Source organism: Dermacentor andersoni, chromosome 11 (genome assembly GCF_023375885.2).
Source record: "Dermacentor andersoni chromosome 11, qqDerAnde1_hic_scaffold, whole genome shotgun sequence".
In the NCBI taxonomy this organism is placed as follows: Eukaryota; Metazoa; Arthropoda; class Arachnida; order Ixodida; family Ixodidae; genus Dermacentor; species Dermacentor andersoni.
The window spans coordinates 56327543-56354084 of NC_092824.1; the positions used below are offsets into that span (position 1 = coordinate 56327543).

The 26542-nt window shown below is 45.3% G+C and overlaps 1 long non-coding RNA gene and 1 pseudogene across 1 annotated transcript; one reads left to right on the plus strand and one right to left on the minus strand.

Annotated features, from left to right (window-relative positions):
• Positions 1 to 4232: 4232 nt before the first annotated feature.
• LOC129382062 (uncharacterized) lies at positions 4233 to 21978 on the minus strand. The gene is made up of 4 exons (XR_008610134.2): positions 21760 to 21978; positions 9967 to 10103; positions 9729 to 9793; positions 4233 to 4319 (listed from the first exon to the last, which is right to left on the minus strand). It is a non-coding gene; the product is annotated as an uncharacterized lncRNA (long non-coding RNA).
• On the plus strand, positions 12220 to 12861 carry LOC126519793 (uncharacterized; annotated as a pseudogene).
• Positions 21979 to 26542: the final 4564 nt, after the last annotated feature.

Consider the following 26542-nt stretch of genomic DNA (forward strand, 5'->3'; position numbering starts at 1 on the left):
ATCGTAGAGGAAGAAAAATGGAGAGCGCAGTTGTGCCAATATCGTACTTGTGTTACTGCATTTTATCACGTTGTGTTCATTGAAGACGTGCGTTTTGGTGTTGCATCACGAATACCTGAAGCACACATCAATTACAGATACAATTAGTTTGTTTCTTCAGTTGGTTGGCTATTAGTATAGCTTAGACAGAATAACCTCGCCCAGCTCTGTTAGCAGCCCACACCAGTCGTCTTCTTCAGGCATGTTATCGTTAGCCAAATGCTCTCTCAGCGCTTAGTACCGCTGTATTTTCCTGCCAAATTCTTACCGTCGTCCGAGCAATAGCTTGAAGTATTGGGCGTCATTCTCAGCAGTGTGAGACGAGTGCTATACCGCCAGTGCGAGCGATTGCGTTAATGCGGTCAAATGGGAAACGACAACCACTGCATTCTAAATGCGGCCGGATGTCAGTGGCGGCCGCTGCCTACTTGGGCCTGCTGCTGAACTAGCAATTGAGAACCCGCGAAAGTTCTTGTTTTTCGCTTGGTTATGCGTTCTTCATCTCGATAGCGTTCTTGCCACGAGCCGGCCGTAGGCTACGCAAAATTGCTTAGTCCCTTCCTTTTTTCTCACAAGATCTACTGGGGACGACCAAGGGCTGAGCGAGAGAGGGATGATGCGACGCTGTAACATATGTTCTACTTGAGTTGTAATGCCAGCACATTCAGAAGCAGAAACATGACGAGGGTTGTGTCGAACGTGTGTACGAAAGCCAGTGTTGATTTTGTAAGGAACAATAACAGCACAACCAAGCTAGCTCCCTCGCTAAAAATGCCATGAGCCTTCGAAATTTCACCAGCAATGCTTGGATATCGGACATCCTGGATGACATTAAGGTTGGACCAAGATGGAACACATTCCGGTCGACGGAGCCGTCGCCATTCCATGCAGAAGTTGAGTGTTGCACTGTTGTTAGGACGGAGCAGGGCAGAAGGGTTGCCTTGGACGCCAACAGAATTTTAAAGTGTAAAGGCGCAGTGCGCTGTCTGATAGGTTGAGTTATCGCACAGCAAATGCAGAAGGGGAGGAGCGGAGTAAAGTGCGGGAGAAGCAAATTGACTGCTGCAATTTAACATTACCGCTGCCACCAAAATTCAACAGAAATGCGGAGCCTTGAATGGGCTCCAAGCACAACACGACACACCCAAAACTACTCCCTTGACCCTCTGCTACGCTATCCTCCTGCTTCTTGCCTTTCTCTTCCTCTTCTTTTATTGTTAGCATTTCAATATTGTAAGTACCCTTGTGTTTATTCCTCCACCGTGAACATTTTTTCTACAAGTCTCATGTTGAAACAAATCAGAGAATCGTGCAAAATATATTTAAGCTTCTAAGAGAAAAAAGACAATCTTGTAACACCTTTGTTCCGGCAAAATGAAGAAGAGGACGACGTATCTTTTTGGTGTGGAGCGCAGAACAAAACCGGTACTACCATGCTGAAGTCATTTTTTCTGGACTCATCCATCTCATTCACAATCTATTAATAAACACACCTCGTCCGTGACAGTTTCGCGGTGGAAGTGCTAGGTACTCAATTAGGCAGCACGGTTCTGCAACCACCTGATCTACACCGAAGCCGCCGCCTTGTTGGCCTACCCCGGTCGACACTGGTGCTCGAGATGTATCACGGTGAAGAGGTAACCCGCAATGTCCCACTTCCTACAGCTGCAGCCCCTGACCAGCTTACAGTGGCCCCTTCGGTACCTGCCTCAGCCGCGGCCTGTCCCTGGAAGCGTCAGTACCTCATAGAGCCTCGCAAATTTGGAGGCGAATTTGGAGAAGACGTGGATGAGTGGCTCACATACTACGAACTGTGGAGCACGTGTTACCATTGAGATGCCGTCACTTAGCAGTGCAGCGGTGGCGTAGAGGTAGCGTATCCGCGTCGCGTGCAAGAGTGCCGTGGTTCGAATCCCGGTGCCATGCAATTTTCTACCGGATTAAAAAAAATCCGCGTGTTGATTAAATTGCATAAACAGGCCTGGAGTGCGGCCTGATCCCGATGACGAGAACCGGTAACGCACTCCATCACCAGAGCAGGATTGGCCACCCTGGTGCAGTACTTCGCCAGAACTTCCCAAATGAATAAGAAAATCAAACCCCGGCCCTCAGTTCCCAGCGGCTGTGAAGCAACTGACCCCGGCCTTGGTAAGACCTGTGACGCAGCAGAGGGTGATAAGAATACCTGTTTACGAACAGGCCACCTTTGGAATCTGAACCTGGCTACGCTTAGCGCTAGAACGTTATCTAGTGAGGCGAGTCTAGCAGTGCTACTGGAGGAAAAGAGCGCAGTCAATGGGACATAATAGGGCTGAGCGATGTGAGGAGGATAAGAGAAGGATATACAGTGCTAAAAAGAGGGCACATCCTGTTATACCGGGGCTTAGCGGAAAGACGAGAACTAGGAGTCGGATTCCTGATTAATAAGGATAAAGCTGCTAACATACAGGAATTCTATAGCATTAACGAGAGGGTGGCAGGTCTGGTTGCGAAACCTAATAAGAGGTATGAACTGAAGGTCGCACAGGTCGACGCCCTACATCCAGTCATGATGGCCAGGAAGTGGAAAGCTTCTATGAAGACGTGGAATCGGCGATGGGTAAAGTCAAAACAAAATACACTGTACTGATGGCCGACTTCAATGCCGGGGTAGGCAAGAAGCAGGCTGGAGACAAATCAGTGGGGAATACGGCATAGGCTCTAGGAATAGCAGGTGAGAGTTATTAGTAGAGTTTGCAGAACAGAATAATATGCGGATAATGAATTCCTTCTTCCGCAAGCGGGATAGCAGAAAGTGCACGTGGAGGAACCCGAATGGCGAGACTAGAAATGAAACAGACCTTATACTCTGCGGTAACCCTGGCATCATACAAGATGTGAACGTGCTCGACAAGGTGTGCTGCAGTGACCAGAGGAAGAAAGTGTCACATAAGAAACCGATTAATGAGTTATTGGTAAGAGGGAAAATAGAGGAATTCCGGTAACCAGTCGAGAGTCTGGTTGGCTACCCTGCGCTGCGGGAAGAGAGAAGGAGAAGAAAGAGAAGGAAGAGAGAAGGTATAGAGACGTGCACGGACAGTACTTGAATTGAAGCGGCTCGTGCGAACTATACCTTCTGAGAAAATTGAAAAGTGCCCACCCTGCCTTCTGAGCCGATGATCGGTGAGGATGGTGCTCCAGTACTGTCTGTTCACTCAGAGGGCAATCTTCTAATTTTCTCAATTTTTTCGAGAAACATCGTCTTTGTGCTTATTGTACTTTGTACTGTGCTGAAGAAGCCCGACAAATTGCTCGTCTGCGTATATTGGCATCACAACATCGCTCCAAACAGCGGTATGACCGCTCGTCGGACTCAGTTTGGACTCGGTTTCATTCGAAAAAGGTGACTTGGTGTGGCTGTGGACACGTCAGCGAAGACGCGGGTTATGCCAGAAGTTCTTGGCTCAGTATGCTGGTCCCTTCACAGCCATTGAGCACATTAGTGATTTACGTATGTGGTCGCGCGTGTAAGGTCACGAGGGCGCCGCTCTAGCGCTACTCAACTTGCGCAAATTACGCGCCTCATGCGAGATCACACTATCAATCCCCCCTAACTCCCATGATGGGATTTGTCCACTACATGGGGATGTAACGCCTTGGTTGAAGCGAAAAAATGAGAAGCAAACGTCGTCCCTTTTTTTTTGTGGAGCGCAAAACGAAACCGGTGCTGGACTGGTCATTCCAGGATTCCTTCATCTGATTCATCATCTCTCAATACACACGCCTAATCCGTAACAATATTATTGCATTAGGGTGGCTTTTACTAGTGCCAATAGACATATTATGAACTCAACATGAATTACTATCAACAAAGAAAGCTATTTTGGCAAGTAGTCAAAAGGCAGCACTTAAATATAAATAGCCTGTGGCCTCGGAATCTAAGTTGGCTGGATTGAATATGCGATAAACTGAGATATCTTGTGCATATACGGATAAAATTATTTAGTTCATGAACTTGCTTCACGTCACACCGCAGACTTTCTTTCAATATCTGCGTACTACGGTAACCAACTTTCCCAGCTCACATGCAAACCCCTCAGTGGCAGTGCTCTTTACAGTTTTGTGGGCTGAGCACACACAGAGTTTGTAGATCGTCATCTATAATTATTTACATAGTTTTCCATGGAATAAAATGAGCAAAATAAAGTACTTACCATCGGTATAACTCCACCTGTCAATCCTAACAACGGAACAGTTCGCGGTAGTGTTTTCATATTGCAACCATTCATTCAATTGATACCCTGTGTGCATAAGAGAAGACAGGCATTGAGATATGAATTCTACCTGCAATCACAAGCATGGACCAGATTCCGCCTAAAAGTGCGCGTTTGACTTTAGTACGTCGATCGCCAGAATAGCTGATGAGATGGCTAACTAAAGCTCAGACATACCCTTGAGTCATATTGAGGCCGACAAACTAGGATTTTGAAGAGTCAGGGTTTGAATGAGCTAAGTCTCATAAGTCTCATTGCGGCTGAGTGAGTCGCACCTGTCCGTGACACATACACAGTAACCCAGGTACGTAAGAATCAGACATGAAATATCATTTATGCGCGTCTGAGTTAGTTCCATTCATTTCGCCGACCTATTCCTGGAACATGAGACACCGATGTTATAGTACACTAGGCCAACACCTATATATATGACAAGGTCTGGGCCTCACGTGACGTGACATCGCCTACGTCACACCTCGCAGGCTGGCTTGCTCCTGCTCAACGTATTCAGCTTTTCTAGACATCCCGGTTTTGTTCGCATGAGTACTACCTCCTAGAGTAGTGACCTTGAACTTTTCAAGCTTGCGGTGGTGACGTAATGTTGACGTCAGCAAAACACAAATAAAAAATATAGAAGCTATACCTGCGCCCTGAAATTCACCACAATGCTTGTCCCACCAGCGTTATCAGTTTTCTTGACAAAACGTAGCCACCCGTCGTCTGGGAATGACTTATCATCCCAAGAACCTTTTGTGACGGCGAGCGATGATACATTCTGTTTTGGAAAGGTTTCGCGAGGGGCAACCACGTTTTTTTATACTGCGAAGTCAAGAGGCTAGGGTTATCTTCGGTAGCAATCCATGTCATGTTTACTTCAGTCGGCAAACATTCTTAGCAACCGAACTACGCACAGCGTCATCGAGAGATGCCGTTGTGGGCTGCTTTTGATTTCGGCCTATCGGTTTCGCTAATGTGCATCAAGTTATTTCCCTAGTTATTTTGCCGTCCGATCGAGATGTGCCTAAATATTCAGATGAATACATGGGTAACTTAGTTTTGCACCTTCTGCCAAAAGCACTGTACAAGAATTGCGCAAACTGTCTCTGAGTAGTCTTCCATTAACGTTATATGGTCGAAGCTGTTCACAATATTAAGTTCTAATTACTGGCCGTAGGGCCAGGTACATTTTGGGCATGACATATACAGTACTTGCAATTAGGTGTCAAAATACTCTCCTGTTATGGTTGTAACCATGTGTCAGAGAAGACTGCTATTTAAGATTATTCTGCAGTAATACACGCGGTAATTGTCTGTTCTCCATTTTCTCTACCATGATGTCCATCCGCTTTTATAATATAGCCGCAATGTAGACCAGCAGATATCCAGTGCCAAATTGGCTGCCCACATACGCGAATGCCTCGGGCATAACTCCTCACACTTACTTATGTTCAAGGGTTGTGCGACTGTCAAGGACACCATTAGAAATGTTGGCAACTTGAGGAAGGCGACAGTTGTCACATGAGATAGTACGTTCGCATCCTCATTGCGCGTAAATTGGTACCAGCCTTCGAAGCATGACACTGTAGAGTACATTGTGTGCAATGTCATGGGGTCCGCCCCCCAAATTTCAGACCCGACTCACCCCGTAACGACTGAAGACCAGGCAGCTCACTTATATGTGCAGTCGCCGCAGAGTTTGTGGGGGCTGGCGCCGGCCACAGAACCTACTGGACCCTTCTTCGGCACTAGCCGTCAATTGTCACCTTCTTTCGCACAAATAGGTATCAGTAGAACTTGTCCTGCAGTCAATTTATGCCTCGATATTTAGCCATTCTGTCAACGTTATTGTTTCTTATTCTTACTGTATATTTTACATTTTAGTGCTGTCCTGACAATCAAAGCCCTTTTACATTTGGCAAGATGCCCGCATGTCAATTCGCAAGCATTCTTTGGTGATTACCCCAGCAAAATGAGTCAAGGAAAATGTGTAATGCCTTGTATCTGTACCAGTAGAACTTGTCCTGCAGCCAATTTATATGTCTCGATATTTGGCCACTCTGTCAAAGTTATGGTTTTTTAATTCTTACTGTATATTTTATATTTTAGTGCTGTCCTGACAATCAAAGCCCTTTTTCATTTGGCAAGATGCCCGCATGTCAAATCGTAAGCATTCTTTGGCGATTACCCCAGCAAAATGAGTCAACGAAAATGTGTAATGCCTTGTATCTGTACAAAAAATGCGTAATTTCCGCAATTTAGATATGTAAATGTTAGAGTAGTGTGAATATAATGATATGTGGCATTTAAATCAACAAGCGACAATTAAAAAAGAATTGATTAGAGAGAAAACCCATATCATGAGATTTTTGCATAGCCTTCGGTATACACAGGGGTCAATAGAATATGCATGGAAAAGCCTATAGTAGGGGTGGGTAAGCTAAATTTTTGGGTGGACCAACTGAAATATTGAGGTAGGCCAACGGAAATTGGGGGAGGGGGAGCCAAATTATATTTCAGAGTGGTCCAACCTCAAATTTCGGTGTGGGTCATGTTAAATTTGGGGGGGGGGGGCAACATAAACTTGGGGGTGGGCCAACTTAACCCTAGGGGTGGGCCAACTTAAACTTGTGGGTGGGCCAACTTGAAATTTTGGGTTGGGCCAACAAATTTGGCTGCGCGTCAACTTCAAATTCAGGGGTGGTCGAACTAAAATTTGGACTTAGGCCAACTTGAAATTTAGGGGTGGGCTAACTCCACTTTCGGGGCAGGTCACCATGAAATTCAGGCGTTGGCTAAGGGAAATTTTGGGTTGAGCCAACTCGAAATTTGTGCGTGGGCAACCTTAAATTTCTAGACTAGCTAACTTCAAATTTAGAGGTGGGTGAACTGGAAATTTCAAATTCGAAGGTGCGCGAACTTAAATTTGTGGGGTGTGCTAACTGAAATTTGAGCGTATGCTTATGAATACAGCTACAACTTCAGTGGAGTTCCTGCATACTTTTTGCCCCCCTCTGTTCATAGTTTGGGGGAATGTCGAAAGACGTCATAACAATAGTACGCCACCTCGTCGTGCAGCCTAGAAAGTCATTTTATATACATGTGGCCTCCTGCAGATCTCTGTCTTCTTGGCGTTCATCAGACTCCTGAATTCACTGTCAGTTGTAACCCATTTTCATGACTACGATACCATGGAAGTCCGCAATGATGCTAACGCCATGAGATTGAAGCCATTTGAAAAATGTTTACCGTGGACACAGCAGCCGCCATTTCGCACTTGGAAGTAAACTATCCCAATTATGAGCGCAGTTCTTTAACATATACGTAAATTTAGTCTAAAAAAATTGTCTGCATTTCTTGTTGTTTAGGTGCGTCTCGTTATCGTATCATCGCGTCCTTTGCGGGATTTCATCATTGCGAGAGCCAACTTGGTCCACTGGGTCGCTAGGGTTTCGGTCTTCAGAAGTAACCCTACCGTTTTCCCAAGACGCCAAAGTTCTGCAACCTTACTGCATATATACAAGACCGTATATTTTCATCCTCTTCATTATTTGCAACCTGCACAGCTGTACTGTGATGCTGCTTCCCTTTTACTACGCTTTATTTAAAGTAAAATTCTCGTCGAATTCTGTTCGTTTATTAATGTTGTACTCCTGCTATCATTCTCGCACATATAGTACACAGAATGATCGGCCAGCTTTACATGAAATGCTTTATATTTTGCCGAACACGCCCACCATTGCGATAAAAATAAACATAAGTTGAACTATTTTCTCCGAACTAAAGGCTGAATTATACGCCTACGTCTTCCCGAACAAGGTCAACAATAGCCGTAGTGCTCAATTTTCTAATGCGTCTATTAACAAGCTTAATATTTTTCGGGATGCCACCTTGTACCGTAGAAACGTCCCCCTGATGTATCTTATTCGTTAGTTGTTATTCTCGAACACACAATATAAGCAGTCACGCGCAACTCCATGACGCCCTGGCGGCAGGCCACCACGGTGTGCCACAGAAGTAGGAACACACTGATTTGTTTGTATTGGCATATGTCATCGTGTGCGTCTTTACGTCACCACATAACTCTGCCAAAGCTTGAGAAGCCATTCATCTAACCGGACTGTCTTCTTCAGTCTCTTGATATACCATATAATTTTTTTCATGATTCACATTTTCAACTAACTCGGATTTTTTCTTTCTTTACTTTCGCAAAATTTGTGTCTATTGCTGTGGTTACCAAATAAGCCATTCAACCCTTGCTTGCCTCCTGAGCAACCGAAGCCACACACTGTCTTGGAGTCGGAGTTAATGCTCAGTGATCCTCGAGTACTTTTGACGGACTTAGCTCACCGCTTTCTCTTCAGTTCCGTGGCTTGTACTACTCAATTGTGCTAGACACAAAACAATCAACCAACGACCTTAATGAAGTATTAATTACACGCTAGTCGATGTGCTGTCGATAAACAATTTCGCTGATGACCAGGATAGGAATGTGGCGTTACAGTTGTTTAGCTCTTAACACCGCTTTTACATTCATTATTGTTGAAAAAACACGCATTACAATTATCCAACGTCCAAATACAGGAAAACGCAGCTTACAAATTTCATTACAAAAAGAAAGTGAGCATCGGTTGTGAGTTATATATGCGCTCCTGCAATCACCGGCTTAGGGGCGAATTATAAAATCCTGAAATATCTACGCCACGGCATTTGCATAGCTGGGCAGGAGCTAGGGCAAATGCATACCACTTGGCGAGTTATTGCTGTAGGTGCCGCCTCCACCAAGGAAGTAAGTCAACAGAAAACCGCCTTGAGATCAGTGTTAAAAAAAACTGCGCTGTGCAGGAAGCCGCGCACTCAAGCCAACGTGATATTTGCCTCCAGACTCGTCACCACAAAATAAGTTTAGAATTTACAGCTTTCTTTGCATGGATATCTATTGGCTTTGAAATGGATTTAGTACAAAAACTATGTTATTGTTGCGCTAGAAAAATGAAATAAATTATCGCATGAATATAGTTTACATACAGTAATACCGAAAAAGAATATTTAGCCTTTTGGGTCCTGTAAGCTGAACTGCTCATTATATAGGTACAGCGTTACGCCAGGTCGCATGCCTATGGTGAAAGTCTCTTAAACACACATTGCCACCATTCTGTTTTCACACCACGCAGTCCACTTACACTGTACACATTTGCATATTCCAAGGGTGTATCGCAAGCAAGCCGTTATATCAACCAGACCCTAAAATACGTGCGCGCTGTCGAAACAAATTTTCACTACAGAGGAGAGGTTAATCAAACGAAATTTTTGGCATGCTGATAAATATTTAATAAATGAAACAGATCAAATAAATAGAAGAGGTCTTCACCGCCAGACCATAGGCAAGATACGTTTTGTGAGATTGCGAATGATTGGAAAATAATGAATAACACTCACTGTCTTTGTAATCAACACTTAGTGAACCGTTCTTGTCGAAAGTCCAAAATTGCTGCTCCGAATAACTGCGTAAGAAAAAGTGAATAATAATCCAACAAGAAACGAACGTCCTTATAACTTGCGTATTCACGCACCATAGCTCGATTAACAAGGGAAGAAAAGGAAACACGACACGAGGGCTATTCTTCCTCAGAATAGAATATCAGCTTGTTCACAATTCATTACTCCTATAACTTACCTTTCGGCAGCATAAATGCCTTTCTCTGTGAGCATGACACCAGTCTCGTTAGAAGCATTAAATTCAATCCGTTTGCATTGCAAGAGGCTACTAGCAGTTGTTCGGGACGTCCATACAAGGCTGTGATTCTTCCAAAACTGCAATTATAAGAGACAAACACGGTTGCTGTGTCAGCAAATTGAATTCAAAAGCAAGTCCTGAAAAAAAAAAATTACCGTCATTGATAGTGCATTATTAGCATGGTCACATTTGCTAGAGTTTCGCTACCGTATCAAATATGAAAATGAAAAATGACCAGGATAAGTTGTACTTAGGCTCTTATCATTTGGCCACAGTTTACTGCGTAATTTACAGTGTAGTAGTAAATGTGGCATATATTACGTACTCCGAAAATACGTTAACACAGTTCACTTTCTATGGAAATATTTATAATTACTCTCATGTGCTTTAGGTTTAACGTCATTTTCCTAATCAAATAACAAACCATAATTGTGACCTTCCTGCAAAAAAGAGTTCAACAATGTAGTCGAATATTTCGAGACAAAACTGCAAATAGTTTTTAATTATGACAAAACATTTCCAGAAAAACCTGTATTGAATTGTTTGCAACACGACCAGAAACAGACTTTTTGCAAAATACTAAGGAATTTATAAAACGAAGTACCATAAAAATATAGGCTTCTTGTCATAACATTAATAAAGAAATGAAACGAAATGCCCCTAACGAACTATTGGCTAAACGTAGAAGCAACCGTGAGCAGGTGAGCAGGATCAGCTCCCCGTACAACATAGCCAGGATATATTTCTTTGCCTACCACTCTTGTCTAAGAAAGCGCCATTTGAAACATTGCTGCGAATTGTCTATCCTTTGCCAATTGTGCGGCGATTTCAAAATATTTTTCGGCGTTGCTATATGGCTTAGGTTCTGCAAAGTTCACGGTTTGCAAACACCTTGCGGACCACGAAACTGTTTCCTGAATAATAGTACACCACGACTGTTACACCTTTAAAAATTTATCCTCATTTACTATTAGTGACGTCACCTCCGGCGCCTCCCAGCGTATTGTTTTGGGTGTCTTATTATTTTTAATTGACATCAATGATCTGCCAGCGGATATCTCCTCTAACAAGCGACTTTTCGCAGACGATTGCGTAATCTACCGTAATATGTCTTCTTCTGCTGATCATCCTCCTCTCCAACAGGATATGGATCTCTTAACTAATCGCTGCTCACGTTGGCAAGTGTCTCTTAATACCGATAAATGTAAACCAGTGACCTTCACCCGCAATAAATCATCGGCAGCATCTAACTACACTCCTAATAATTGCCACCTAGCAAACACAAAGTATTGCCTTCGCGTGCATCCTTCACAAAAAGATTCATGAACAACTCACATACATCACAGTGCAGGCATCGCGCACTCTCGGCTACAATAAACATAACCTTCACGACGCTCCTACTTCGGCCAATTCATTAGTATAACATTCGTCCTTCCTCAACTTGAATAAGCAGCATAAATTTGGTAACCTCATCAAACTTATCTAGTCAACGTTCTTGAACGTGCTAAAAATCGCGCCGCGCGTTTGATCGCCAAAAACTACAGCCGTCATTCGACTGACACTAATATTAAATCTTCTCTGTCCTTATCCTCCTGAGAATCACGCAAAAAGATTACCCTAATCTGCTTATTGTATAAATTAACGAAATGTCAGCACCAATTCGCCCTCCCTCTCTCCCAACCGTTACGGCCGCCTCGCCGTTTGCGCAACAACCGCTCCTTCAAACGTAGCTTTGGGCATACAAACGTCTTCAATTCATTAGTCTTACTACTACCAAGTGAACTATGGAATAGTCGCCCTGATAATGAATGTCTTGACATTCATGACCCTGTTAAGTTTCGTCATGAAGTAACAACAATTTTTCCTTACCAATAACTTTACTTAATTGTGCCTTAATTATGTACGCGCTTCTCGCTAACATCGGTAGTTGGCAATTGTTGTATCTGTGCAACGTTTGTCAAGCGTGTTGTCTCTTGTCACCGTGCGCCGCTTATCTCATGCAGGCGGTCACTGTTCACATGTGCTATTGTATCGCTAGCCAATGGCATGCCTTGGTTGCATCCATGCTCCCCTGATAAGGCGAAGCCACTGAATCGTTGCTGTCATGTCGACGAGGATGGGTTTGTTCGGGCAGAGGCAATGACCAAGCTTGATAAAACGGCAACAACGCCATGGCATGCGAGGACATCAGTGATGAACACCACCCTGGGATCTTTGGCCGAGTTCTGCCCAGACTCGGGCAATATCGAAGTCTACCTGGAAAGCTTCGGCTTGTATGCAACCGCCAATGGAATAGGCGCAAGTAAGAAGTAGCAAGTCTTAACAATACTGGGTGAAAGGGCTTACGTGACTCTGCGTAGCCTGCTGCTGCCGAAGAAACCAACGGAAGTCAAGTACGAAGCTACAGAACCTCTCCGAAAGCACTATGCTCCAAAACGGTCAGTGGTTACCAAACGGTATCACTTTTACCAGCGAAACCAAGAGCCGGAGGAAAGCCTAAAACAGTTCACGGTCGAGCTGAAACGACTGGCTCAGACGTGCTCGTTTGGAAGCTTTTTGGAAGAAGCGCTCCGGCATCGACTGATTGCTGGAATCAGGACGGATTCGATTCGATGCCGTCTTCTTGGCCTGTTAGACGACGAAGTCACCTGGAAGCGAGTATGCGAAATTGCCACCGCCTTGGAAACGGCCCGGAAAGACACCCGAGAAATGCTACCGGAGGGGTCACCCGCCAGTCCTGCCGACGTTTACTGGCATCGGAAGCCCACCACGCAAGGCAGGCGACATGCGACGAAGACCGCTAGCAACGAGCAGCGTGCCCCCCGTAAGAGTTAAAGGAAGCAACGCGGGAAAGGCATTGTTCGCGCCTGTCATAGATGCGGCGGACTGCACACGCCAGTGAGTTGTCCTTTTCTCAACATTACCTGCTTCAAATGGTCGAAGCGAGGGCATGTAGCGAAAATGTGCAAAACAGAGGTCGTGCACAAAGTTGAGGAGACCTTGCCGCCAACAGACTTACTTACTCTTGGTACGACTAACGAAATTCATAGCTCTCCACCTATTGTGCTTAAAGTAATAGTAAGCGGCAAAGAGATTCCGATGGAACTAGACACGGGAGCAGCTGTGACCATAAGGTCTGAAAGAGACTTGGTGAAAATTTTCCAAATTACCAATGTTCCAAAGAAGGCATGCGTCTAGGAGTGTATAAGTGGAAGGTGCTACGCCTTTGACTTTGAGTGAGAGGCGTAGCAAACGTCAAAATGTCTTATCAGAACCGAAGCTACGATCTGCCTCTTATAGTTGCAAATCAAGAAAATGAAGCCCGCATGCAGCCGCTTTTAGGTCACGATTGGATGAGTACACTAAAAGTTGAGCGGCAGAATGCTGTTCAGAAGTTGCGACGTGACGTGGATAACGTACAGGAGGGCTGGCAGATGGTAGCAGCGGAAGCTGAAAAGAAGTTGAAACAGTTGTACGGTGATGTGCTTGAGCCAGGCTATGGTTCTATCAAAGTATTCACTGGTAGTATCCGAATGAATAGTTATGTGCATCCAACTTCTTGTAAGGCGAGACCAGTAGCATATGCTTTGCGGGAACAAGTGGAGAATAATTTGCGTGACCTTGGGAAAGCAGGTGTGGTGTACAGAGTCGGGCACAGTGATTGGGCTACACAGCTAGCTATTGTGCCAAAGAAAACAGGAAAAGAGATGAGTATATGTGGCGATTACAGTCACGGTCAATCGGGAATTTGAACTTGACCACTATCAACTGCCTCTGTCAGAGAACATATTCGCGTCACTGGTTGGAGGGACCGTGTTCACCTTACTGGATTGGTCAAAGGCTTATTTACAGCTTGAGCTGGATGAGCAGGGACAACAACTGCTCACGGTGAGTAAGCGCATGTGACTTTTCAGGTTCCGGCGATTGCAGTATGGAGTGGAAAGCACACCTGCAATGTTTGAGGCCGTGATGGACCAGGTTTTACGAAACATCCCTGGGACAGCCTGTTATCTGGACGGTGTGTTAATATCAGGTAAATACCTGACACAGTGCTATCACCGTTCTCAGCAAGTGCTATAAGCGCTCAGTAAGTACGGCATTCGTGTAAACGCAGGGAAATGCAAATTTTTCAAAGAAAATGTTTGTTACTTGGGGCACAAGCTAGACAAGCATGGCGTACACCCAGCAGCGGAAAAAGTAAAGGCGATTCGAGAAGCGCCAAAACAGAGTAGTGTGACTGTGCTAAAGGCATTTTGGGCCTATTAAACTACTACGCCAAATTTTTGCCTGACCTAGCTAATGTGCTAGAACCTCTCCACCAACTGTTGCGCAAGGGCAGCAGATGGAAATGGTTGAGCCAGTGTGACCCATGTTTCAGTGGCTGTAAGAATTTGATAAGTTAAGACCTGGCCATGATGTAACGGAGGAAATAAAGCTGACATGTGACGCTTCTGCTTACGGCTTACGCGCAGTGCTGTCGCACGTGGTTGAGGGCGTACAGCGACCGATCGCGTTTGCATCACGGACGATGACGCCTGCTGATCTAACTACGCGCAACTGGAAAAAGAAGCTCTTGCAGTTGTTTTTGGAGTAAAGAAATTTCATAAATATCTGCACGGGCGTACTTTAAGTGTAATCACTGATCACCAGTCGCTCAGTCATATTTGAGGCAAAGCATCACACAAATGCAGTAGCTGCAGCTCGTGTGCACTGCTGGGGAATTTTTCTTGCAAACTACAGCTTTCGTATTTTCCACAGACCAGGAACAAAGATAGCCAATGCAGACGGATAATGACGCCTTCCACCGCCGGAAGCCGGTGACGAGGCAGAATAAATCTTTTATTTTTCACCTGTCAATAAACTCCCCATAACTGCAAAAGATATCGAGCCTGAAACTGTGAAAGATCCAGTTCTCACTGCTGTTCGTGATATAGTATGGCACGGATGGGCCGCGTGCTGTGGACGCTCATTATCAGCCTTTCTCCGTGAGGTGATTTGAACTTTCAGTGGATTGCGGTTGTGTGGTGGGGAACAAGAGTCGTGATACGACATTCGCTTCAAAGTGAAGTTACGTGTTTGTTGCATGAGCAACAGATTGGCATTATAAAGATGAAAGCCCTTGCAAGGTCAATGGTTTCGTGGTCAAAGATAGACAACTGCTTGGAACAAACTATAAACCAGTGTGAAATTTGTCAAAGCACAATATCTGTGGTGACACTAGCGCCGGTTTCATGTTAGAAATGGTGCACAAGCAGTTGGCAGAGGATACATCTAAACTTTGCTGAAAAAGAAAAAAGATGTTCTTTTTAGCTGTAGATTCCTATTCCACATGCTTGGAAATAAGTCATGACGTCAATGACCGCGCAAACCACGATGGAAACAGTGCGCTCGTTGTTCGCAAGTCATGGCCTACCGACAGAGGTAGTCACTGATAACGCGCCGCAGTTTCGTGCAAAAGAGTTTGAGGGCTTTCTATTGGCAAACGGGGTTAAGCCCACGCTTACTCCGCCATATCATCCTCAGTCCAACGGTTCGGCCAAACTTGCGGTTCAAACAGTAAAGCAGTCGCTGTTCACGCAATTCCTGGAAGACTAGAGAAATAAGTTCCAGGTCACTGCCGTACAGAATCGATAATTTTCTGTTCGCTTATAGAACAACGCCGCATACATTCACCTGCCAAACACCAGCTGAACAATTCGTGAGGAGGAAGTTGCGCACAGGGGTGTCTTTATTGAAACCAGATCTGCAGGATGCCATAAATTCCTAATCGGAGAGGAGTGTATGCAGTGCAAACAAGAGGAGTTCACCCAGAGTATTTTCTGTTGGGGATAGAGTGCTTGTGCGTCAAGTACGTGGGGAACAGGTGAAATGGCGTCCAGGCAACATTGTGGATGTGAAAGCGGCAATGACATACCTTGTGGTTGTGGATGGACAGACGCCGTTTGTGCACGCGGACCATTTGCGACATTATTGTGTAAAGCCTGGTGGTGGTGTGAAAGAAAATGATGTACCTTTGCCACATGCAAGTGAACTGCTTGAAGGTCAAAGTTTCCTTGCACCCGCCTCAAACCGGCCAGTGTTGGATCGGAATGATGGTTACCCACTTTCACGTGGAGCCCAAAGTGCATCAACGTCAGAACAGAGCGATGCCGGTTCACCTGTGCTGCCCAGGGTCAGCGCTCGTTATAAGCGGAAGCCGGATCGTCTGACGTATCACAGATTCTGATCTTGTTTGAGGGGAAGTGTTCTATCTGGTGCAACGTTTATCGAGCGTGCTGTCTCTTGTCACTGTGCGCCGCGTATTTGTATTTAAGATTTGTATTTCATAATCCCCCCCTCCCACGCAATAAACCTGCCTGTGAGGTTTTTGAACAAGCAAATAAGTAAATATATATTGATTCCCTTAGTTTTATTATGTTTTATCATGAACATTCTTTTCGCTAACCATACAGTTTCCCTCTGCGTCAACATTTGAATGTCAGGTGGCGATATGTCTAGGCGTTTATGTTTCACTAGCAGACACTGGTGCACAGAAGCGCCTGTGTTCTTGTACCTCCAGTAATACAACTTTGAATTTTAAAACAAACTGTAATACAGGCTACGCAGACGATCCAGACCCTGTCGGCTTCTGTCATCGTTTTGTCACATGTAGTAGCCAAGGTGTGCTACTAGAATGGTACCACATGATGCCTGCTATCCCTAGCAAAGCTTCGCGTCCCTCAAATCACGCAAACATGCCCCCGCTTGTTGCCAGGATGCAGGCCCAGAAGTTCCAGCGAAACACTAATCATAGTGAAGCAAAAGTGGGCCCGCATACGTGGAAAAACAGTTTCGTAAGTTCAGATACGGAAGCAATGTTCTGCTGCTCGTGCGGCGCAAGCTGCAGTTCAACGACTGAGGAGTCTCGACGTGGTGCTGCTGGAACCGAAGTAAGAGGCTAAGCGACAACAGCGACAAAGCTTGAAGTTCAAAAGCGCGAAGCAGATGCACACATTGCGCCCAATGTGAGCATGCTGCCGAACCTAAAGTCAACAAGGGCTCCACAGTTTTGCAGGAAGTCTGACATACTGAAGGCACGTTTGGTATTGGCTAAAATAGAAGGTAATTTGAATGTTTGTTGGTGGCCAAGGCTAATGATGGAGCGTGAGGAGAACATTGGAAATATGGCGCCCTTGATAGCTTGCAAGAAAGACACAAGCGCTGATTTGCTATAGGAGTGTTGGCTAAAATAGGCTTAGATCGACTCTTTTATGGAGGACATATTGCTGCCTCGAGACTCTGCCCGTTGTGTCGATAGGGTGATGTAGGTTGAGTGGACAAATCGCCACCACATGGTTCCTGAAATGGCTGTGACCGAAAGGAAAGCCAGACGTTGTTGTGGTCGCTGGAATCTCGTCTGAGCGTCTGGACCTGCACACTACGTATGACAAAATGACTTGCAATGACGTTCCACTGTGGATACGATGAGATAAAAACGTTCACAAAGAGAGTAGAGAGAAGATTGTGCTGGCGCAGATCAGGAAAGCATAAGCTGCGCGGTTTAATTGCCTGCGGAACACAATGTGGCGTTTGTGATGCTTGAAGTGGCTCCCTCCTTATTCTTTCCGGCCAACGAGGTAAGTCCTCTAGATCCATAGAGGAAGCAACTGCCAGGGCCACCTGCACGCTAGCTGGCAGCTTATGCAAGAGCAATTGGAACAAGAGCGCATCGTAGATAGAATCGTGCGTTGTCACAAAAAAAAATGTATCAAGAAACGGAAAACTTCCCCAGGGCAGCGAACCCCGACTTTTTATATGACCGTAGGTACTGAATGCGAGAGCACTTGGCGGTATTCTGTGCTGCCGCATGGTTTCTTGATGTTGTCCTCGGCAGTGGGACACAGTGACGTGCTCAACAAGTTTACCGTATGCTTGATTATTGCAGTTAAGAACGCATAAACATTGTTGCACAACTTGATTGAGCACGGGAGCCAGCGGCCTTAGATTGTAATTCTGGCCGAAGGAATCACGCCAATGGGAGCTGTCGGAATACGGCGCTGTGAACTCTACCGTGGTGCGCTGTATCGCGTGCAGCTATTATCGTACCGGCTGTGGATTCACTTGTGGCATAGGCTATGATATCGGCTGTGACTGTTACCGTCGCTTTCGTAAAAGGGGTCAAGGTTCAGTATTTTTGTTTCTGGAAATACCTTCCTCTCAGAGGCATACTTGATTACCGCACACCTAGGGTGCAGAGGAGGAGGAATCGGCATGTGTGGCCAGCTCTTAACAGCGGCGCCGGCGTTTTTTGAAGTTCGGTGGCGATAGGAGCACCATTTTCTAACGGCCGAAAAGGTTCCTGATGAGACAAACGATCTCTCACGATTTGCTTCAAGACCACCATTTCCTTCTTAAATTTGGGGCAGTCCTTTGAGCAGGCGGCCCAATACCCAAGGAAAAGGAGCACTTGGGAACTGCAGCTACACTGGGGCCTGAAGCATGGAGCTCCGAGCAGTGTGCGTAAACTTTCGTGTTCTGGCACGCGGTGCTCACGAGCTGTAGCTTCATGAACTTGCGCGGCTGGAGTGGCTTGCAGTGTTTGCGCCACGGGAGTCTCTGAAGTGTCCCACCCTAACGTGGGTAGGGAAAGATTCGCCTTGAATATATTTTGACAAAGCAACACGCGCGGAAAAGAGACACGTTAGTTATGGTGACGCCATGAACAGCTGGCTTCACTAGAATTGGCAAGTCAGCACTGGAGATTGAGACGTACACGTCGTACATAACACCAATTTTGGAACCACTGCCCAGAGGGATACGCAAGCAAACGTTCATTTTCTGTGCGTTGCCTCTGACGCCCGAAACTTCATTTGGCACCCCCTCTTCACGGAGCACTGCGACAGACTCTGTGTTGAGTAGCCGTAGGTTGTCGGTAGAGAGTTCTGGTAAAAATGGAATCGTGCTGACTGTTTTATTCCGCGTTGCTCCTACAGTCGGCGTGCTTCACTAATGAGAGGCCTTCGACGCACGTCTGCTTCCTAGACGTGGTAGCCACTTGTGTCAGCATACACGCCATTGACAGGGGGACGTCCGCTTGAAACCCTTTTCAGAAACAATGGCTGTTCGCCGGAGATATGCTCCGGAATCAGGAAGAAAACAAATACAAGTGAGTGAGAAAAGTGGCGTTCTCTGCCGGAAAAACTCCGGTTCATTGATTTTATGACGTTATTAAGTGTTCCACAACTGCAGATTTTTCCCTACAACACTTTACTTGCATTAAGTAGACGATAACAGCCTTGCAAGGGCAAAGTACCATGTTGCGCAAAAACACTAAGAAACACGTTAAATGAGTCTTTATTTGTAACAATATACAAGTACTGGGCTCCTGCGCAATATACAGAAACATAGCTGAATATATAGTGAACCTTGGCACGAATAGTAATTTTGCCCAGTTCATTCAACTCAGGCACGACACAGCGGCTACTGGCCTATCGCGTCAAAAATACAGGCGATACGACCGTTGTACGAGTTGAGGAGGACGTCGGGATGAAAAACTTGGGAGGTTTATTTACATTATTTACAGTGAGAGTCAACCAACAGTCTTAAAGTTCATTACGGGCCGGCAGCAACTCGGACGCTGCGGCCCGTGACAAGAAGCTCGAAAGAGATGAATCAAGGAATGATCTAGGAATGCTCCTCTGCTGCTCGCGGCCTGCGTCTTTTTAAGCCCTTCGGTGTCTCGAAGACACGTTACGTTCGGCCATTGGGAGAGCCCGCTCAGGTGACGCCATTTTCGGCCAATCGACGAGCCCGCTGAGGTGTCGTCATTTACGGCCAATGGTAGGCGCCCGTGCGATGGTGTCACACCCGGCGGAGAGGGTCGCTGCTTCGTCTCCAATTGTCCGAGGGCTTACTTCTCCCTGCGGTCTTTCCTTGGTGACTTGCAATGCGCCGTCACAATAGGCGGATTGGGGCAACGCTGCCAGGGTTTCACGGTGCATTACACCCGTCTTGCCTCTTGGACCCAAGTTACCTGGAACAGTGCCAGGCTCTCGCTTCACTTTCGGGAAGAGTCAAGCAGTGAATAGTTCCACCTGCGGCACACAAGGTGGGGGCCGCCAACTTGTTTGCACGTCCCGCGCCTCGGGAATGTGGTATCCGTGCTTCTGCGCTCCTTAATTAGCTGTGGTGCGATTCGATGTGGTCTGGTGAACTCGAAGTAGGCTCAGGAAACCGTCCCGTATCTAACACCGTCTAAAAACCATCGGCGTTTCGCAACATGGAATGGAATAATTACACATATTTGGTTAGGCCATCGTGTGGAGCGTGATGGCGCGTGTAATTAGATTCGTCATTTTTGAAGCAATACGGAGAGCGCGCCCCCTTTACTTCCTAACCACCACGCGCGGCCCACACATCCGATCTTTATTTAAAGACAGCACGACAGTAGCAGTGGCGGTTCCAGCCCCGCTTACGCGCCTCCACTACCTGCATGCTTGGGATAGTAAAAAGGGACTAGGCCATATTTTGGAACCACTATACATGTAAATGCGCTATCGCATGCCTAGGCCACATTTATTAAAGCGATAGCATGGATGGCAAACTGACCCGTGCCCTAAACCTCATTTGCATTTATTGCAGGAAAACTGATGCAGACCGTCGTTGTTGCCATCGAGCAAGTTTGTTTTCACTGGCCCTTTCGGTTACAGCAGCTTTTTGACGTATTTTGATTGTCATTTTTTGTGCTATGACGTGAAAAGGGTGAACCTTAGCTGCGAGAAATATTGCGATAGGTACCTCAAAGAGCCGGTACCTGGAGCAGCTGTACGCAATTAAAGCTCGTTGTACACACGAACCATTTTGATCCTGCAAAAGGGGGTTCACGCCGCTGTGACGTAAAGTTCGTCTGCTAGGATACGCCCGCTCGGTGTGGATTCACAATCCCAGGGGCGCGCAGAGGCCGCAACAGAAACGTAAATATACATAACGATAATTGTGTTCTCAAATGCATTATTACCATGTACCTGAGATAATGTTAACCAACCTGTAAAAAAAGTTCAAAGCTACACTGTGTAGTGCATCACTAAAAGACCATATATGTTTGGTCGTTAGGCATTTTACAACAAAGCACGTAGGCCTTATAATCTTATCGGCATCATATTTTAAAAAATTATATTGCTTAAATAGTTTGCTAACAATATCTGGGTCATACGGTAAACGTGCAGTGGGTCTTCAGTAGTGCTTCATATTTTAGTAATATTACACACCCACAGCCAACCTTCTGTGTGCAATATTGCTCCGGTTGTTGCTAATGTACATTTTCGTACATATTTAGATGTTGCGCGCTCCATCTAGTGGCAGAGCGCCTTTTTCTAAGACGCAGGTTCCAAAGTATCGTAATGTAGTACTATTGAAGACGTGTTGTTTCTTAAAGCGATGGAATTGCGTTGGTGGGCCCCGCAAAAGAAATCAATATTCAATGCCCAGCATGTAATAATTACGTATTCAAAATTTTCTTAAAGACTCCAAATTTAACAAGAAAATGAGTACTACATGTAACCTTAGATATTGGCTTCTACATCGCAAAGGCTAAACATCACAACTTGTTTTTGCACATCAACAGCTCACTTCGTCAGTGATTGCCGTTTTTATTAGGTAAATATCAATTAATAAAGAATATGCGGACATAGAAAACTGAAACCTGGTACATTCAGTATTATTCCTTTGTTGGAGCTGTTTCGCTAAAAATCTTACCTCTATCCAGGGATTCTCTTGGTCCGAAACATTTTGGTCTTCGCCGCGTGAATCGTGAAGAGTTCCTGCTGCAATAATGGCAAAAACAAGCACTGCAATTTTAGGCACACCAGCCATTTGTCGCTTTTCGAGCCACAGACGCTCTGCTGTAAAATCCGGAGGCACCAGCCTATATATACTCCTTAGGCTCATACGAGATGCTTTGCGCAATTATTGTTATTAATCCTCATTTAGCGCACATCCGGTTTCGCAGCCGTCATCAGATTTGTTGTCAAATGTCAAACTAAAAGATGAAGAAGCTATTCCATCCCGACCCCTGCACCAATTTTTATGCAACATCAAGCACGTAGGCCAGAAGACGAATGGGTATTTGGAGGGAAACAAAAAGGAACGATCCTTCCTGACATGGGAAGAGTTGAAAAATTTTCACTATTGCCTGAAGGATGAATCACTAGCAATGATATCAACTCATTAGAGTATCACATAAAATGAGGATAGTAGATCATGGTGGCTATCGGCAGCACCAAACATGCATTTACTACAAATGTTGCCGCAGGACGAATCCCCTTATTACTGTGCATTGTTACACGAATAACAGTCCAGCAATGTGGCGAGAAAGTGCATTCTGAAAGACACGTTTATTTAACATGTGTCGTAAGTCTAAGACTTTCGTAGCTTCGGATATACGCAACATACTCGGATAGCGTCTCACACTGCTATGACGTTCACGCGCCCTGTTCGCCCCTGAGCACGGATGCATAACGACGACTGTATGACGCCAAAACAGTGAGGATAGGATGACGAAGAAGGCATGATATCAATTGAACGACAAAGGCATATAACAATGACGCCATGATTGCTATCCGATATCGATTCCTAAATAACCACGGTAGTATAACGACCGCAACGTGGAGTCTGAAACATTAGGTCACTGCGATGTTTTCGACTGTATGAGAAAGATAGATTGACGATGACTGCATGACGACAACCGGATGACTAAGCGATTACGCTTCACTTTGATGACTGCTTGTAGCCTCTGCATTACGAGACGCATGAACCATTGTTTTTATTGTTGTTGCTCTTTCTTAGAAACTACGGGTCATCGCTGATGGTGATGGTTTTGTGCCACAACACCACAAGGCGTGATTTTTACAACGCCGCCGCGGGCATGAGCCACGTAAGGCTCTCGTCTTAATAAGTGCGCCTATGATGATCGGAATCACCCCCCCCCCCCCTTTTATTCTTTAGAGGGGGCTCGGGCCCCGGTGCCCCCGGTGGTCAGGGCCTATGGGAGCTGCAGGTGATGACGCGTGACGCTTCGACAGGCAAGAGCAATGTCCGCCTACTATCTATAGTTACCGTTGCTCCAAAGGTTAGCCAGTGGAAACCTCGTAAGACATGATATAACGTAATGTTCTCCCACAAGGAGCCAGAACATCTCCAAATCGTGCCACACCACTCCAGTGCAATAATCAGAAAAGGGCCACAGACTGCCACACTAGAAACTCCACAATAAGAAATGCCACGGAGGGATGCGTAATGCCATATGACCGCCGCGTCAAAAGGAAGCTGTCGAGGCTAAATGCAAGAACGGGAAGTGAGATGGCCGACGTGCGTTAAGCACGCGCCAGCCACATCGCGATGACGGTGGACGCTCCTGAGGCGTGCCTAGCCCAATTGCGTGATTCTTATCGCTGCCGGCAAGGGCGGCTGTATGTCAGACAGTTATTGAGTGCCCTAGCGGAAGGAGTCTGGAGGAATAAAACGCTTGTCGCCATCGTTGCTGCACAGTGAAGGACACCCGACGGGCATCATAGTAATTGCGCGTTAAACATCACATGAAAAAGGTACGAATTCGGTCAACAAAAAACGTAGTAGTCCGGTGGAAAGATAAATATATGCAACGTACAATCCCAAAATCATTTCAAGGTACGCAATCGTCCAGCTTATCTTCTTTAGAATCCACACTTGCTTTACATGTTGTAGCCCATTCTGTAAAGATATAGTAGTGTGGAATTGGATTGGCCGTGAGCCCTGAATACTATTTTACATTCTGGAATGTATGAGTGTTCCCCTGAGCGCCGTCGTATTTTCGTGAGACTTGTGTTGGCTGTAGAATACTGCCTGTAATGGATGACTGTGCTTTCTGCGGCCATTTTTAATTGTCTGTCCTTCTATTTCCTGGCATAAAAATGTTTGATAATAATCTCGATGTTTAACTGGGATATGTTACAGCATCTATTCACTTTATACACAACTTAACAATCATTTACGCAAAAATAAGTTGCGATTACTGCCAATAGCGCAGTCCACCAACTGACGTGGCACGCGTATTTTATAAATTTCATTTGTATATACGTATATATATATATATATATATATATATATATATATATATATGTATGTAGATATGTATATATGTATATGTATATATGTATATATGTATATGTATATATATACATGTATATGTAAATATATATATGTATATATATATATATATATATATATATATATATATTTATATATATATTAGAACACATACTTAACTGTATATTTCAATGTCGCCGGCAGTCTACAATAATAATAAAGTGGACTACACAAAGACAAGGCATAAACGCCAATATGACCTTAGTAAATGCAATGCGTGTTAATCCCCACAAAATCGAGAAAATTTGATACAGCCCAAACCTAAAAAAAAATACAGTAAACAGCAAACGGCATTTAAGCATCCGCATACATTGTCGAATGCTTTTCATTGGAGAATCAAAACGGCACTTTTTTTCTCTAAACAAGCGATTTAATACCACGAAACAAGCGTGATAAGGAATCGAGTCGATGCCTTTTGACCTATGTACTCAGGCTTTATTCTTCGTCGGAAGACACGTGCTCGGGAGAAGCTGCCGGTGGCGCTGGAATTCTCGCTTTCAAATAGCAGCTGGCACAGTATTGTTTTAAAGAGTGCCTGGGTACATCTGCGCAGCAACCTGAAGCGATGCATATATTCTCCTCCAATATTTCGCTTCCAAGTGGAAGCCCTAGCAAGCATCGAGCCAGCACCCAATATCTTTATAGCCATAACCATTAGGTCAATGGGGTAGAAACTATAATGCCAAATACGGAGAGGAACTTTAGAACGATGCCAATCTTTGACGTGTAAAACTGTTTTGTATCCTCATTGGTCAATTTTTGTTATATCTGCTAAGTAAAATAAAGTAAAACGAGATCTCAGTGGAAAATTTGACGAAATATCGTGCAAAAACTGCGGTAATGTAGCACGCAACAATTCCGTCTTAGACGGCAGGAATACTCGTATACTCAACGAGTTCTCGTCCTGCACGCGTGCAGGATATTGTGTTCTTGTCACTCACGGAGATTCTCGGCCATCATGAGCGCAGTTGTGCGCATACGTGGTGAACAAACTTGTACGACCTGCGAGAGTATGCACCCTAAAAATATTACCGCATTCGTTTCTCATTTACTGTAATAACGCAAGCACAATTCTTGTAAGTGTTCTACATGTACGATCACCTGTGCGGACCTAACTCGGTGTAGTGTCGCTGTAATGGCTTCTTCACAATTGTATAGTAAAGAGTAATTTTCTGGAAAAAAAATGGCTTTTACAATTAAATAAGACAGAATACGTTAGGCAGCTCTTTCTGCACTCCAATTCAGGCTTTCATTAGGAGTGATATGCTCCAATTTTAGGAGCCAGCCATGCATATCCCAAGGTGTGTATACTGGACCTTCTCATGGTCCAGTAGATGGCCAGTCTGCTGACAGAAGCCTACTGGAATGTGTTGCTTCAGTGAGAGTTTCCAGGGCACCAGAAACAGTAAATGAAAGCCAGCAATTTCTTTTCACTCATGCAACAGGATACCAGATAGGCGAAAGCAGTTTCGCCAACACTCGCACAGGGAACATTGCTTCAGCATTGAGAAAATATGACGTAGTGAAGAATTTTTTCAGATATAGGTAGTTTGCTGCAAGGCTTATACCTCCTAAAAAATGCCTTACTGGGGTAGAGAAACCTAGCACATTAAGAAGCCACTGAAACAAGTGTTATGAGAGTGAAAAAGAAAGCTAGACACACAATTTGAGTAGCAAATATAACTTGTATTGAAGAAATAGAGGTAAAATCCTAATATGCACTTTTAAAAGAAGCCCGATCAATCCGAGCTAATGAAGTACTTGGAAACTGCCCTTCTGGTAGCAAAGGAAAAGCCGTGGTCGCGTAGTGGCCGCCGTACTGCACTGCAAAGCCGAGTGGCGATGGATAAAACCACGGCCACAGCTCCCATATTTCGATGGTGGCGAAAAGCAGAAATAGGTGCAGCGGTGGAGTAGATGTTGAGTATCCGCCTCGCGCGCGAGAGGACCGTGGTTCGAATCCCGGTGCCACGCAGTTTTCCATCGCATAAGAAAAAGAAGTCCGCTTGTTGATAAAATTGCATAAACAGGCCTGGAGTGTGGCCTGATCCCGCTGACCAGAACCGGTAACGCACTCCCTCCCCAGAGCAGGATTGGCCATCCTCGTGCAGGACTTGGCCACAACCTCCTATATGAATAGATTATTCAAACCCCAGCCGTCAGTCCCTAGCAGCTGCGAAGCAACTCACCATGTGTGCGGTCAGACCTGTGACGCTGCAGAGGGTGCTGAGGTTCACTGGGTCCGGACAGGACGCCATTGGAATCTGAACCTGGCAACGTTTACCGGTAGAACGTTATCTACTGAGGCGAGTCTAGCAGTTCTATTGGAGGAATTAGAGGGAAGTAAATGGGATAT